Raw genomic sequence first — 12,760 nt, 5'->3', positions numbered from 1 at the left:
ATCCCATGCATCCTCTACTTGAGCAGCCACTGCCCCATCAGGGCCAGGTGTTTGCACAAAAGAGTGATTCCAATCCCGAAAATTTCAAGAAAAAGAATAAGGGGAAGGCTAACAACAATAACCAGGGTAACCAAGGTAACCAGCTTAGTGAAACCCAGGGGAACCAGCCTAACACCAACAACCAGCAACAGGGCAACTAGCCCAAGCAAAACAATATTATTCATATGAAAAATCCTTATGCATGTTATGGTGTACATGGCCACTATACAAATCAGTGTCCCCTCTTACTGTAGCTGCGCTAAATGTGGGAAGCTCAAGGAGCTTCTAGAGGTCAACAATTGCCTCTGAATGTTGCACCACCTCAACCGGTCGTGCTCACAAATCCTTTCCCTTAGGAAGGATTTGTTGTTGCTCAACACTAGCCAGGACAAGTAGCCCACCTCCACCAACCTTCTGGTGTCGTTGATTAGCAAATCCTTATGATGAACTTTGACGAGGTTAACCCCTCCAATATCAACCTACAAACTCGGTTGAACCAATATGACAAGCCCTCCACTTCGTCATCTACCGAGTCCAAAACCAAAGTGTCCACTAAGCCTCTTACGACACCAAATGGTCCTTTATAGATCCCTCCACCAAAATTTGAGGCAATTCCCAAGATCCCAAAGGGACCATTACACTGTAATGCGACTTCTAATCGAGCTGCCCACACATATAGTACAATAAATGACTTGGTACAATCACCTGTCACCATGTCGACACTAGAAGTCCTCCAGTCATGCACTTCCCAAAAGAAGACTCTACTAATTGCCTTGGGTGTAGTGGATCCTTGAAACGAGTATTTGGTTGTCTTCCCAGTCGATACATCATAGCACCTGCCATTACATTCGTCTGTTGCTTTCTAGATACCAGTTAGAGTCCATAATGCCATCATCTTTAGATGCATTATTGACAAAGGCGCATCTACCTGTGTGATGTCTGTTACTATTTGGAAACAAATCAAGTCAAATGAGTTGTCCCTCTCCACCATCACTTTATGTCCTTGGGATGTACATTCCTCCCAGACCCTTGGCATATAATGCAACTGTCCAGTGACCCTTTTGGGCATGACTGTCCATGTCGACGTCGAAGTAATTGATGCCCCTTTGGATTATAACATCCTCATAGGTCGTAGTCACACATATGACATGTTAGTTGTTGCATCTATAGTGTTTTTCAAGATGTGCTTCCCCCATGAAGGGAAGATCGTTACCACTGACCAGTTGACTTACTATGAGCCAGCATCCATGACCTCCCCTGAATCCATCATCTCATCGATACCCGACAACTAGTCTTCAACTCCTTGCACTAGTGTCTCACCCAGAGTCTATAAGGATTCCACATTATTGGGTTCCTTCTCTAGTCCTCCGCATCCTATTTCTGAACCCACTACCATGAGTGTTTGCAAGTTACAAGTGTCACCAGCTGCCCTCAGGCAGTCTCGTACACCTAATCAACAACCAGCTCCTCAGCATCCTGTTGTTGCTCTTCTAGCTGAACCCTCTAGACCCACTCCCCTAGGATCTCCTCCATTTGTGGGTGCCTATCCTATGTTCTCACCAAGAACTATTCCTCCAGGTCTCAACCATCCAGGAGCTATTCCACTGGGACATTATCCTTCTGGCCAGATACCTTTCTTATTCCCTCCTCCAGGAATTTTTTCCATACCTATCATGGCTTCGCTGGTCCTTCCTAACATGAATGTTGGGATCCAAGTATGGCATATTGATCCCCCTACAAACACTCAGCCTAGTCAGCCAAGACCGTATCATGCTTTGCCCTGAGTTCAAGTGGTCCCCATGACCCCTACTGCTGCTTCAGTTCCATCACAACAGGAACCAGCTCCTATTGCGAAGGAATCTGGCTAGGGGGGAAAAGCAAAAATGGAATATTTAAAGGAAAAGGCTCCCAAGCTCCTCCATCCCCTAAGGTCCCAAATCCGACACCCCCGTGCACTTTGTGGGAAGTCGTTGGGCATGCCACCAACAATTGTCCTGAACTTCCTCAACTTAAACCTTTGGTTCATGAAGTGTTCCCTGAGTTGAATATTTCAGAATTCCATGTTAACATACCGATCCCACCTAAGAAACTCAAAATTCTTCGCACAAACCACCCTTGTGCCCTTTGTGATCTTCATGGTCAATATTCCCATTGTTGCCCTTGTCTCGATGAATTTCACGATTTCCTTGGGGAAATTCATGAATATGAGGCCACTTGTAGTAGATCCTATACTCCTCTAGCTATGTATTCTAGTACCACCAGTCAACCAGAACAGGGAAACTCTCGCCCCACTATTGTGATCCCTCCCCCCACTGTCAAGATGATGAACACCATAGGCCCCATGCTTTACCTATCGTCATCCTCGAGTTCCTCATCGAAAAACCTTTCAAGGTTGCTGTGTGTATTTATATCAACCCTCCTTCGACAGAATCCCAGGACTCAAAATTAGTAGGCCCTTCGTCTACCTATCCATCGTCTACCATTCAAGACGATGCGTATTTAAACCTTCTCTCTTTGGTTGATGCACCACGTAATACCGTCGCGTCATGTAGTAAGTATTCCTCATGTCCGCCCATCACCCAGCCTGATGGGGACAGCATGGAAGCTATGTCTACCCCTGATTACCCCTACCCTTAAGTAAGGGCACATTTCTTTAAAGGATTTTGAAGGACATTTCCTTCTTAATTCTCCCAATGTGCTCCACCTCAAGAAATTTTGCTCACAGCATATCCCTTTTATTTGCATGTCTTTATTTCTGCCATGTAGTTTAGGTATATTGCATCATCTCATTCGTTGTATTTTTCACCTTTCAAATGGATCCGTCATCCACACCATATATCGATCATGCCGATGGTGCAAGTCGCTTCTCCCAGAATCTAGCCTTGGCAGCCTCGGCCATTTTTACCCCCTTTCATACATTAGTCCTTTTAAATGGTGTGTGCATTGGATTTTCCACCAATAATCAAGCTGAATATGATGCAGTGATAGTTTTGTTAGTCGATTCCCTCGCTCATCTCATCCTTCATCTTCACGTTCATTTAGATTTCTTGCTACTTGTGATGCAATTCAATGGTGTGTATCATGTTCATAACCAAATCCTATTTAGAAAATATTTACGAGTGAAGCTATTAGTACATGAATTTGAAACCATTAATTTCAATCATGTGCCTAGAGCCCAAAATCACTATGTAGATACCATTGCAAACAACATTCCAGATTGGCATTTATCACATGTATACCACAGAAGATAACAAAAGAAATGGAAAATCATCATCGTCATATGAAATGGATAATCATATTATGTATCATATAAGTGTTCGATGCCCATAACTCTAAATACTGGGGGGAACATAGGCCCCTACATCTCCATTGGAGTACCTCATGCCAAGCTGGGTTGAGATGCTTGAATCCATTTGCACTTAGAACACAATGGTGCTCCACAAACTCCTCTTGCTACGGGGGCATCATTCTCACCTTTGTATACCAGATAAATATCCCATGCTTGGGGACATGATGGTTTTCCCATGGCCATATTCTCATTTAAGTCTCAACTTAGATCCCATCAGATTTAGGTATGGTTGATTATCCTCCTGTTCCTTGGATAGTTTGTCTTACCGACCTCTCTGGGAAGCCATATGCACATTTCATGTCGTAGATGTTTGATACCATATCTTCAAATATTCTACTCCTTTACCATGTAGTCCCCATGTTTGACTTAATAGGCGAGGATGATTATAGACCTCATCTAGTAGTTCACTCTCATTTTCCTCTTCCCTTAATTCTTCAACAGGAACCATCTTTCCAAGAAGCGTTAAGGCCATATTTAGAAAAGTAAGGCCAATTTCCTGAAAGTTTCATTTCCCGATTCTAATGGTCGATTTGTCCACTATTATCTTCACAAGATTTAGGGCCTTATCCTCCTCTCAAATTGGAAGGAAAACACCCTTTAATAGGTGTTAACACCCAGGTTGTTCCCTTTGACTCCCAAGGGAATACGGCCAGGGTAACCACTAACCAAGCTTTGGATTACAGTTTCTAGCCCAACTGTAATCAGAGAGGGCTCTCTCTTTAAGATTTATCTCTGTTTTGTGAGGTTTTTAGGCTAGTTATGAGGTGAGAGTTTGGTTTTATAGTTTGGTTGAGTGATGTCTTTCAGTACCTAAGGTGGAAATCTTCAGACAGTTTTAGTCCATTGGGCAATGGAGTCTGTGGCTACAGGTTGTTTGAAATGTTGAGTGAGATTGTTGAAACTACAGGGCCATTTAAATATTTCATGAAACAAACTTGAAATTGTGATGGTAAAGTATGTTTAACCAGTGGAAGGCAATTAAGAATTTTCCACTAAGCTGGGGGTGTGAGAAAGCGATATATTGCACAGGAGCAGATTTGAATTCCTGAACAATAACCACTGTGAAAGATATAGTCTGGAGGTGCAGCAATTAAGAATTACACCCTTATAACTATAACTGAAGAAAACATTTATAACAACATAGATTGAGGTCAGGGTATTCTATGAATAAATCCTGAAACTATTCTTTTTCTTTGCCATTAACTGTGAAACATAGAACATGAATGGGTTATGAAGAAATAATAAAACACATAACGAAGAGTTTAAAGGAAACTTATTGTGCCATGAAATACGCAGGAATCCTGTAGCATTCAGCAAACACACACAACGCCTCAGACAACCCAGAACTTTGGAAATTCCATCAGCCTTTGTATTAATACTCTGAACATTTACAGCATAAGATCTCTAAAAGAGAAAATCAACAACAACCCCTGCTATCTTCGGCGAGGGGGAATATATACAATCGGTGATACAAAATATCTGAACCGCTGAGTCACTTGAGAAATAAATACGTTCACCAACTTTACAGAATAGCAGATAAGGAAGTTATTACTGCTCTAAATACAAAATGAATGCTCTTTAATTCTGTCAGAAGTCTTTTTGACCTTTGGAGGCCACTGAGTCGGCTGAGCGTTCTGTATTAATGCTGAATGATGTGTCTTTATGGCTTTGTCATGCTGTAGCTTTCTCAGCCCTGTCATCTGTAACTGTCAGTGCTGCTTTAGTGGCCGAATTGGTTTGCTGAGTTGGCTCAGTCTATTCTTCTTCAGAAATACTGAATGCATCAAATTTTTCTGTACATGATGACTTATGTTTTTTGATGAAAAACTTGATGAAAGGCTCTTGATTACAGTATCAACTGTATCATTTTGGTCCACCATTCCTGTGTGGGCAATTGATGTCTCAAAATTACATCTAAGGTCTCATCTGCCTCTGTATATTTGTAGAAGTTTGGAGGCACTTCAAACAAATGTTTGATCTCATTCATAATGAAAAATAAGTTCTCTACTCTGTCATAGAGACTTTGCCCAGATGCTGGCCCTGTTTCTTCTGAGGTACTTGGTCTTACAGTGATCTGATTGGTGGCAAATGTATTGACCCTTTTTGCATAGTTCTCATGTGATAGCAGCCTCCCTGCGCTGTTCAGTAAGCCAGGAAGACCTCTGCTTTGTAATGTTGCAAACTTATCCATGAATTTGTTTACTTCTGTTTGCATGTCCTGGCTTCTTCTTTCCAATGTTTGTACCAGGCTTCTCAATGTAAGGACCCTCTTTATCAACAGGATGGTTTCAGTTCTATTGGGGATTCCTATTGCTGCCAGCTGAGGACCTGTACGGTTATTGAGCACGTTAATCATTCTGTTGGCTATCTCAGGCATATTTCCTAGAGATGCCCTTGCTCTCTGGACTTCCTTGTGTGCTTTGCCTATGAGCTCCATTTTCTCATGAATGGTCTCTATATACTGCCATTGATCTGTGATTGATTGGCCAATGTTGGCCCATAAGACTGTCTTGACCTCAGCCACCACTTTATCAAGGGTGAGCTCTTTCTCCAACTCCATTATCTTCTCCTTGAGAGCTTTCACTTCTCTTCCTTTTTCAGCTATGCTTTGCTTAGATTTGACATATTTTTCATTCAACTTAGCTAAATTCTCCCTGGCTTCATTTAGCTCTGCCATTTGGGCTTCTAGGGCCTGAATTTCATTCTTCAGCTTCTACATGTCAAGGCTTGGAGCCTGCTCAGATGTTGGTGCTGGTGCTGATGTAGATGGCGTTGTTTGAGCTGTCTGCTCTGTAGGAGGAGCATTAGTTTGAAGGGGTTCCTCAAGGTTGATTATTTGTGGAGGTGGCTGAGATGTTTGGCCTCCTTCCTTCTGTTGTAGGGCTGCCTGCAGTGCAGCCTCTGATTCTCCCAATTTCTCTTATGTCTGGATCAGCTGTTTGTATAATGATATCAGCATGGCTGCTGCATCTTGGTCATGCCTTAGCTGGGCAACCTCTTCTGTTTGTGGGTGAAGAGTTGCTGGGATCTTAACCATTTTTCTTAGTGCTGCCATATCTGCATCTCTTATTTTCAACAGCGCTTGTATAGCTTTGTTGTCCTTGGGATCATGCCCAAGTTCTATTATGATATCCTCCAATGCTTTGATTCGGTTGTCTTTTGCTTGAGCGGATGCTTTCTCCAACTCAAGTTGGGCAGCTGTATTGTTTAGGCTATTTTCCAACCTATAATTAACCAATGTTTTGTCTGCAAGAGTGGCATATACCATCTCACCCGTTTGCTTGCGCAATTCAATCTGATCCATAGGGTGGATGTCTTTTGCAAGGACCTCAAGGTTGGTCCTTATATAGTCTGTAGCTGACTGTGGCTGCAGCATGGTTGGCATGAAATGACTCATTATCATTTTGCCCTCTTGTACATGTATCATATGCAGACATCAACCTCTGCTGGTTTGTAGGAGACATTTTCAATAAGTGATTGTACAGCTGTATCCTAAGTGGCTCATTCCTCTTTTTGATATCAATAAATTGTTGTTTGATGCCTGTTTCAGCTTTCCGTTGCTGGCTTGAGGAGCTGACTTCTCCTCCAAGGGTTCTTTCTTGTTCCTGCTGAAAGGAACTGGCAGATGCCTCCATGCTCGGTGGGCCCATGCCCAATGATTGCCCAATAGGCATTTCTTCCTCGGAGAGGGGATTCATTCTCTGCCTTTTCTCCCCTTGATTTGTTGATGTGGTGAGGGGAGTCTCCTGCTCTCTATCCCTCTTCTTTCCCTTTTCTTCTTTCTGTGGAGTTTGTAGTACTGAGGCCTCCACTGTCTTTTCTTGCCTAGGAGGCACATTCTCTTGAGCCTGTTGCTCAGTGTATATCGGGGCTTCAGCTGTTTGTTCTTGTTGTATTGGCTGCCCCTCTTTTTTCCCTTCTTCTTGCTGTTCTACTTGCTTTTCTGCTTGCTGTTCTGCTATAGAAGGTGGCTGTTCCTACTCCATTTGCTTCCCTTTATCCTTGCTGGATTCCTGTTGAATAGTTCCGGCTGCTTGCTGCTGGGCTGTAGAGGATGAGGTAGCTGCTCCAAGTTGCCTTTGATAGGAAGAGGAAACCTACCCACAAGTTTCCAAGTCAGCCTATTTCTCAATATTCTTTGCTTCTCTTTGTAGCATTTTCTCTCTAGTAATTGCCTCTTCTAGAGTGCCCTCTTCCCAACTTAATAAATTGGCATATTTCTCAATGTGAGGCAATCTGATGTGAGCATAGCCACCCAATTTATGTTTTACCCTCCTGAGAGAAATGAAATGATTAGGGTCATAAGGTACCCAGCGGAAACTAGTTTTTAATTGGAGGGTCTCTAGGATCCTATCTGCTTCCTTCCATCCCTCCTCCCTTTGGTTGTAAAGAAATGGGCCTAGATGGTTCCTGACCTTTAGTTGCACCTTCTTGTTTTTGCTGTGGAAATGGACCTGGTCTGCATTTCTAAACTGTCTGAGATACTCCAAGGCAAATAGTCTCATAGGGACATATCTTGGTAGCCTATAAGGGTTCAACTCACAGCCATATATTCTGATTACTGTATGGTGTTGGTAAAAGTACCAATCACCAATGCTGTAGGTCTTCGAGAGATGGAGTACTCTTTGCATCTCATCGGTCAATCTTGGAGGAGGGACACCGAATAACAAAGTCATAGCTGGATGAATGAAAAGGTCTATGAATTCACAGTATGTGTATGGTGAACGGGAGGTGTAATGAAAAACTGAGGACCAAAATACTACAGACCTTGGATTTCCCTGGGCATCAAGTTTCTTGAGAGGAATAGGGAAACTGTCAGGTTGATAAAATAGGAACAGATGGTAGATGTATGAGGTGTATCTGAACACCTTTTCCCTTTCTAGATTCATTGGTTGTTCATGAATCATATTTGCAATATACTCAACATAGTCATAGTGCACAGCAGGAGGCTTTCGAGGAGAAAATATGGATAGCATGGCCTTTATGGTGTCATCAACATCCTCAACTCCCTTGTAACCCAAGACATAGCTGATCAAATCCAGCAGCATCTTGCCCAAGTCATTGAGATATGGATTTCCAATAGGAGGTGTTCTCAGAGCTTCAGAGCTTGGCTGAATAAATAACTGATTAATCTTGATGACCTGGGCACTGGACAGCCTGGCCCCCTTCTTTAATAAGTCCATCATGGAGAGAGGAGTCAATGGTATTGCAGAATGAAAGTTTAGCATTTAATTTATGGCCTCAGGGGTGATATGGAACAAGACTGCACCTGATGTACTGAGGACAGCTCTTTGACAGGGATCATAGTACTCACAGCATCTATGGATCAGGTCTGGAAGGACATTGACTTGAGGGAGGTTGTAAATGGGCAAGTTGGAGTCCCGAATCCCTAAAATATCAGCTCCACTGAGGTGTTGAGCTTTTAATTCATTTAGCATATGAATATTAAATTTGGAATTCATTGAGAATATGTCTATCATCTGATAATCTTTATCCCCCAGGGCCTTCCATTCTAACTCTCTTTTTGGGGCATTCAGAGGTTGAATATTCAGGGCCACTGGTGTTTCCATGGTTAAGTAGTACTATGAATTGTACTAGAACTGGTTTCAGCGGGCAGAACAACACAGAGGGGTACTTTTGCAATAGTGAGGCAAATTGCAAGGAAAAATGGGGTAAACTGTGGTGAGAATAGTTTAAAGTGCTCCAAAAAAAGTTAATTGAGCATATGCAGGGAGTAGTACCACTGTTTTCCTGGTGAATTTGTGCAGCTCAGGTTTTAAGTCCACGAATGCGCGGACTGACTGTAGGTTTTGTGAAAACTTGGCTAAACGAGGCTCTGCAGGTGAATTTTGACTCAACAATTGAAAATGAAGGCTGGCCACCGGGGATTTGCTGGTAAATACAAGCTTCCTCACTCTTTTTAACTTAGTTTCGGATAATTATGGACACAACCAAGCGCGGAGGGAATGATTTGGATAAATACCTGGTGAATTGCCGGCACTGGTTACAAATGCAGGTGGGTTGAAGGCGCCAACGGTCTTCGGGTTGATTTCTGCAGGTTGGCGACGGATAGTCGTAATTTGCATGCAGAGTTAAGCAACAGTCTTTTTGGCTAAAATATGGACTTTTTGGGTTATTGGCGCTTTTTTTGGATGACGTCAGCATGACGTCATCAGGTGGGGTCAAGGTCGGGTGACGTCAACATGACGTCATCGAGTGACGTGGCGGCTTGTGAGTGGTCCACGGGGATTTCATAGGTGGCGGACATGTCAGAGCGCTGGCGGGCAGGGGTGCTGACAGGGTGCTGAGTCGAACTGACGTGGGCGTGACGTAGCAATGACGTGGGCATGGCGGTAAAGCACAAGCGGTAAGTGGTTTTTCTCGGACCGCTCTGGATACGGTCATGGTATTGTCAGAGGGCGGCCTGAGAAAATATGGGGGTGACGCGCGGCAGAGGCCTAACATCACCCTCTGACAGTTTCTCGGGCGGTAAAGTGCGGTCATCGGGGTCGACCCGATATGAATCTGGGCCGTCGTATGAAAAAATCCAGATCCGACGGTCGACGGATCGCTAAGGTGCCAGGACAATACGGCAGCAGTGCGGGAATATTTTAATATTTTCTTAGAAATACGTGCCTGGCGAGGACTTTGGATTTTGGCGAATTATATGGGTTTCTCAATGTATTGTTTATGAAAATGCGTATTGCGCCAAACTTTGGGTAAAGCAGAAGAATGGGTTTTTTGGTGCATTTTGCAAATAACGCGGGTTAGGGGTAATAGTGGGTTTTTTACAAGGTCTTTTTGCAAATGAAGTGGGTAAATGGTTTCAAAGGTTTCTGAAGGGAAAAGAGGGGTAGGGCTTGGGTTGTTAAACTGACCAGAGGTCAATTTAATCCCTGACTTTGGACATATGGCTATAATGCCAGGGGGGGAATATTTATAGATTTCTTGGGGTTTATACACCATAGTGTTTATAATAGTAAGGGAAAAGGGGAACATAGGGGATTTAGATAATAAGAAGTTAGGGGTTAATATGAGTGGAAGAGGGGGTGAGGAAGGAAAACACTAAGTTTTTATATGAAATCAACTTAGTTTAGGAAGTAGATCAAAATGAAAAGATTTTTACACAAGAAATGTGGCTTTTAAAGAAACAAGAACCAACATAAGATCTTGGTTACTTTCATAAACATAGCTGCTAATAGGATGTTAGCAATGAATGTGGGGGGGGGAACTAGGAAGTTAGACATGCTCCATTGAGTTGCTGCAAAGTGATGGAGAAGAGGACCTTCCCTATCCATTTGATGTTTCCTTTATGTTAGACCAGAAAAATGAAAGGAATGACATTTCTGCAACCCCATCTACCTACCCATCTACTTGCCTAGCATTTTTTGTTTCTTCATGGAGGGTGCACTTAGACTTGCAGACCCTCATGTGCCTTTTCTTTTCCTTTGGCTTTTTCTTTTGATTTTCTATCTAAGGCTAGCCTTATTGCCTCCAAGGCCCCAGATTAAGCAGTTGGGAACCTTAATTCTCTACCTAACTACTGGTTTGCCAAGATTAAACAGTTTGGACAGACTTCTTTCTCTATTCTACAACCAGAATTTGAAACATGGCATGATCCAGATTAGGCTGTTGGACCATCCATCCCAAAATTCAATCAACATCAAGCTATGTACACATATTGTCTTCTCTTGGAAATATGGGATCTTTGCATCACCAAAGCAGAGCATATTTGGAACTTTCCTTTGCCAATCATGAAATATGAAACCTATTGGTATAGGTATCTAACACTGGCTCCACATGGGGATGGTTTTTCTTTTTGAAAGACCAAGAACAGCAGGTCAGAATGCCTTGGCCCTTGACGTCTTTTACCAAAACTTGGAGTATTCCTCTTTGAAATCTCAAAATTGTGCTCTTCCCATCTTGGTAGATCTCTGAACTTATTTGCCTTTTGCTGATAACTTACAAAACTTGGAAAGCTGTATTTTTTACATGTTAACAGAAAGTAGTATATACACGTGAGTATGTACAAGGGAGAATTAAATTACAGACATGGATAGTAGTCAAAATAGTGCTTCAACATCCTGCCATTCACAGGACCTTCATCCAAATCAGTTTCATCAAGATTATTAAGGAAGTAAGTATTGTTTCATTGCACTGCTTGAATAACAAATGGTCCTCTACAAAGGGAATCAAATTTTCCATGTTTTCCTTTATCTTCCCTTCTTGAATCCCACTTTAGGACTTTTTCACCAATGTTAAAGTCTTCAGCCTTAGTCCTTCTATCAAAAGCTTTCTTTAACTTTTCTTGTAAAACTTGAACTCTGTTGTAAACTTGGTCTCTAGTTTGCTGCAAGCATATTATTTGATTGATCCTTCTTTGCATGTCATTGGGCTCAGCTTGACTTTCTTGAAGTATTTTCATAACAGGAACCCCTAGTGATGAAGGAAATTTGGCTTCTAATCCATAGACTAACTCATATGGGCTGACCCCAATAGATCTCTTGGTTGTTAGTCTGTCTGCCCATAAGGCATTGACAAGCTTATTATGACAATTCTTCTTATTTTCTTCCAACATCTTCTTTATGATGTTTACAAGGGTTTTATTTGATGATTCAGCTAGGCCATTTCCTTGAGGGTAGTATGCAGTAGAATGGCCCAAAGTAATGTGGAATTTGTGACAAAAATTCACCATCTTCTTGGATCTAAAAGCAACAGCATTGTCTGTTATGATCTTGTCAGGACAACCAAACCTAGAAAGGATATTGGTCTCAAGGAACTGAATGATAGCGGAATCATTGGCTTGTCTACATGGAACAGCTTCAATCCATTTAGTAAAGTAGTATGTAGCTGTTAGAATCCATCTATGTTGGCATGAAGATGAGGGATGAATTTCCCCAATGAAATCCAAACCCCATTGTTGAAAAGGTCTCTCTGTTGCAATAGGCCTCAAAGGAAGTGGCAGTAACTTTCTCTTTCCCTCAAACACTTGGCATTTATGACATGAAGTGGTAAATTTTTTGACATCAGAGAACACAGTGGGCTAATAGTAACCTGCCCTCAATATCTTATCCGCAGTGGACTTCCAATACAAGTGTCCACCACAATCACCTGCATGAAATTCTTTTATGACATTGTCAGTCTCATTTTCAATTAAGCAATTTAACAATATACCCTCATGATTTTTCCAAAGCAAATTGCCATCCATAACACAAAATCTTGAAGCTTTCATTTTTAGGAACCTACATTTAGTTCTGGACAATCCTGGGAGAGCACACAGGTTTTGTAACACATAACATATATCAGAATACCAAGAGGATTGTTCAAAGGCTACATTGATCTTTGGAGTCGCCAGCTCTGGTTCATTGTCCA

This window comes from Pinus tabuliformis, chromosome 1_2, assembly GCF_031772625.1.
Source record: "Pinus tabuliformis cultivar Carrire ecotype Pingquan chromosome 1_2, CPIR1, whole genome shotgun sequence".
Classification (NCBI taxonomy): Eukaryota; Viridiplantae; Streptophyta; class Pinopsida; order Pinales; family Pinaceae; genus Pinus; species Pinus tabuliformis.
This window is presented reverse-complemented; position numbering follows the sequence as displayed.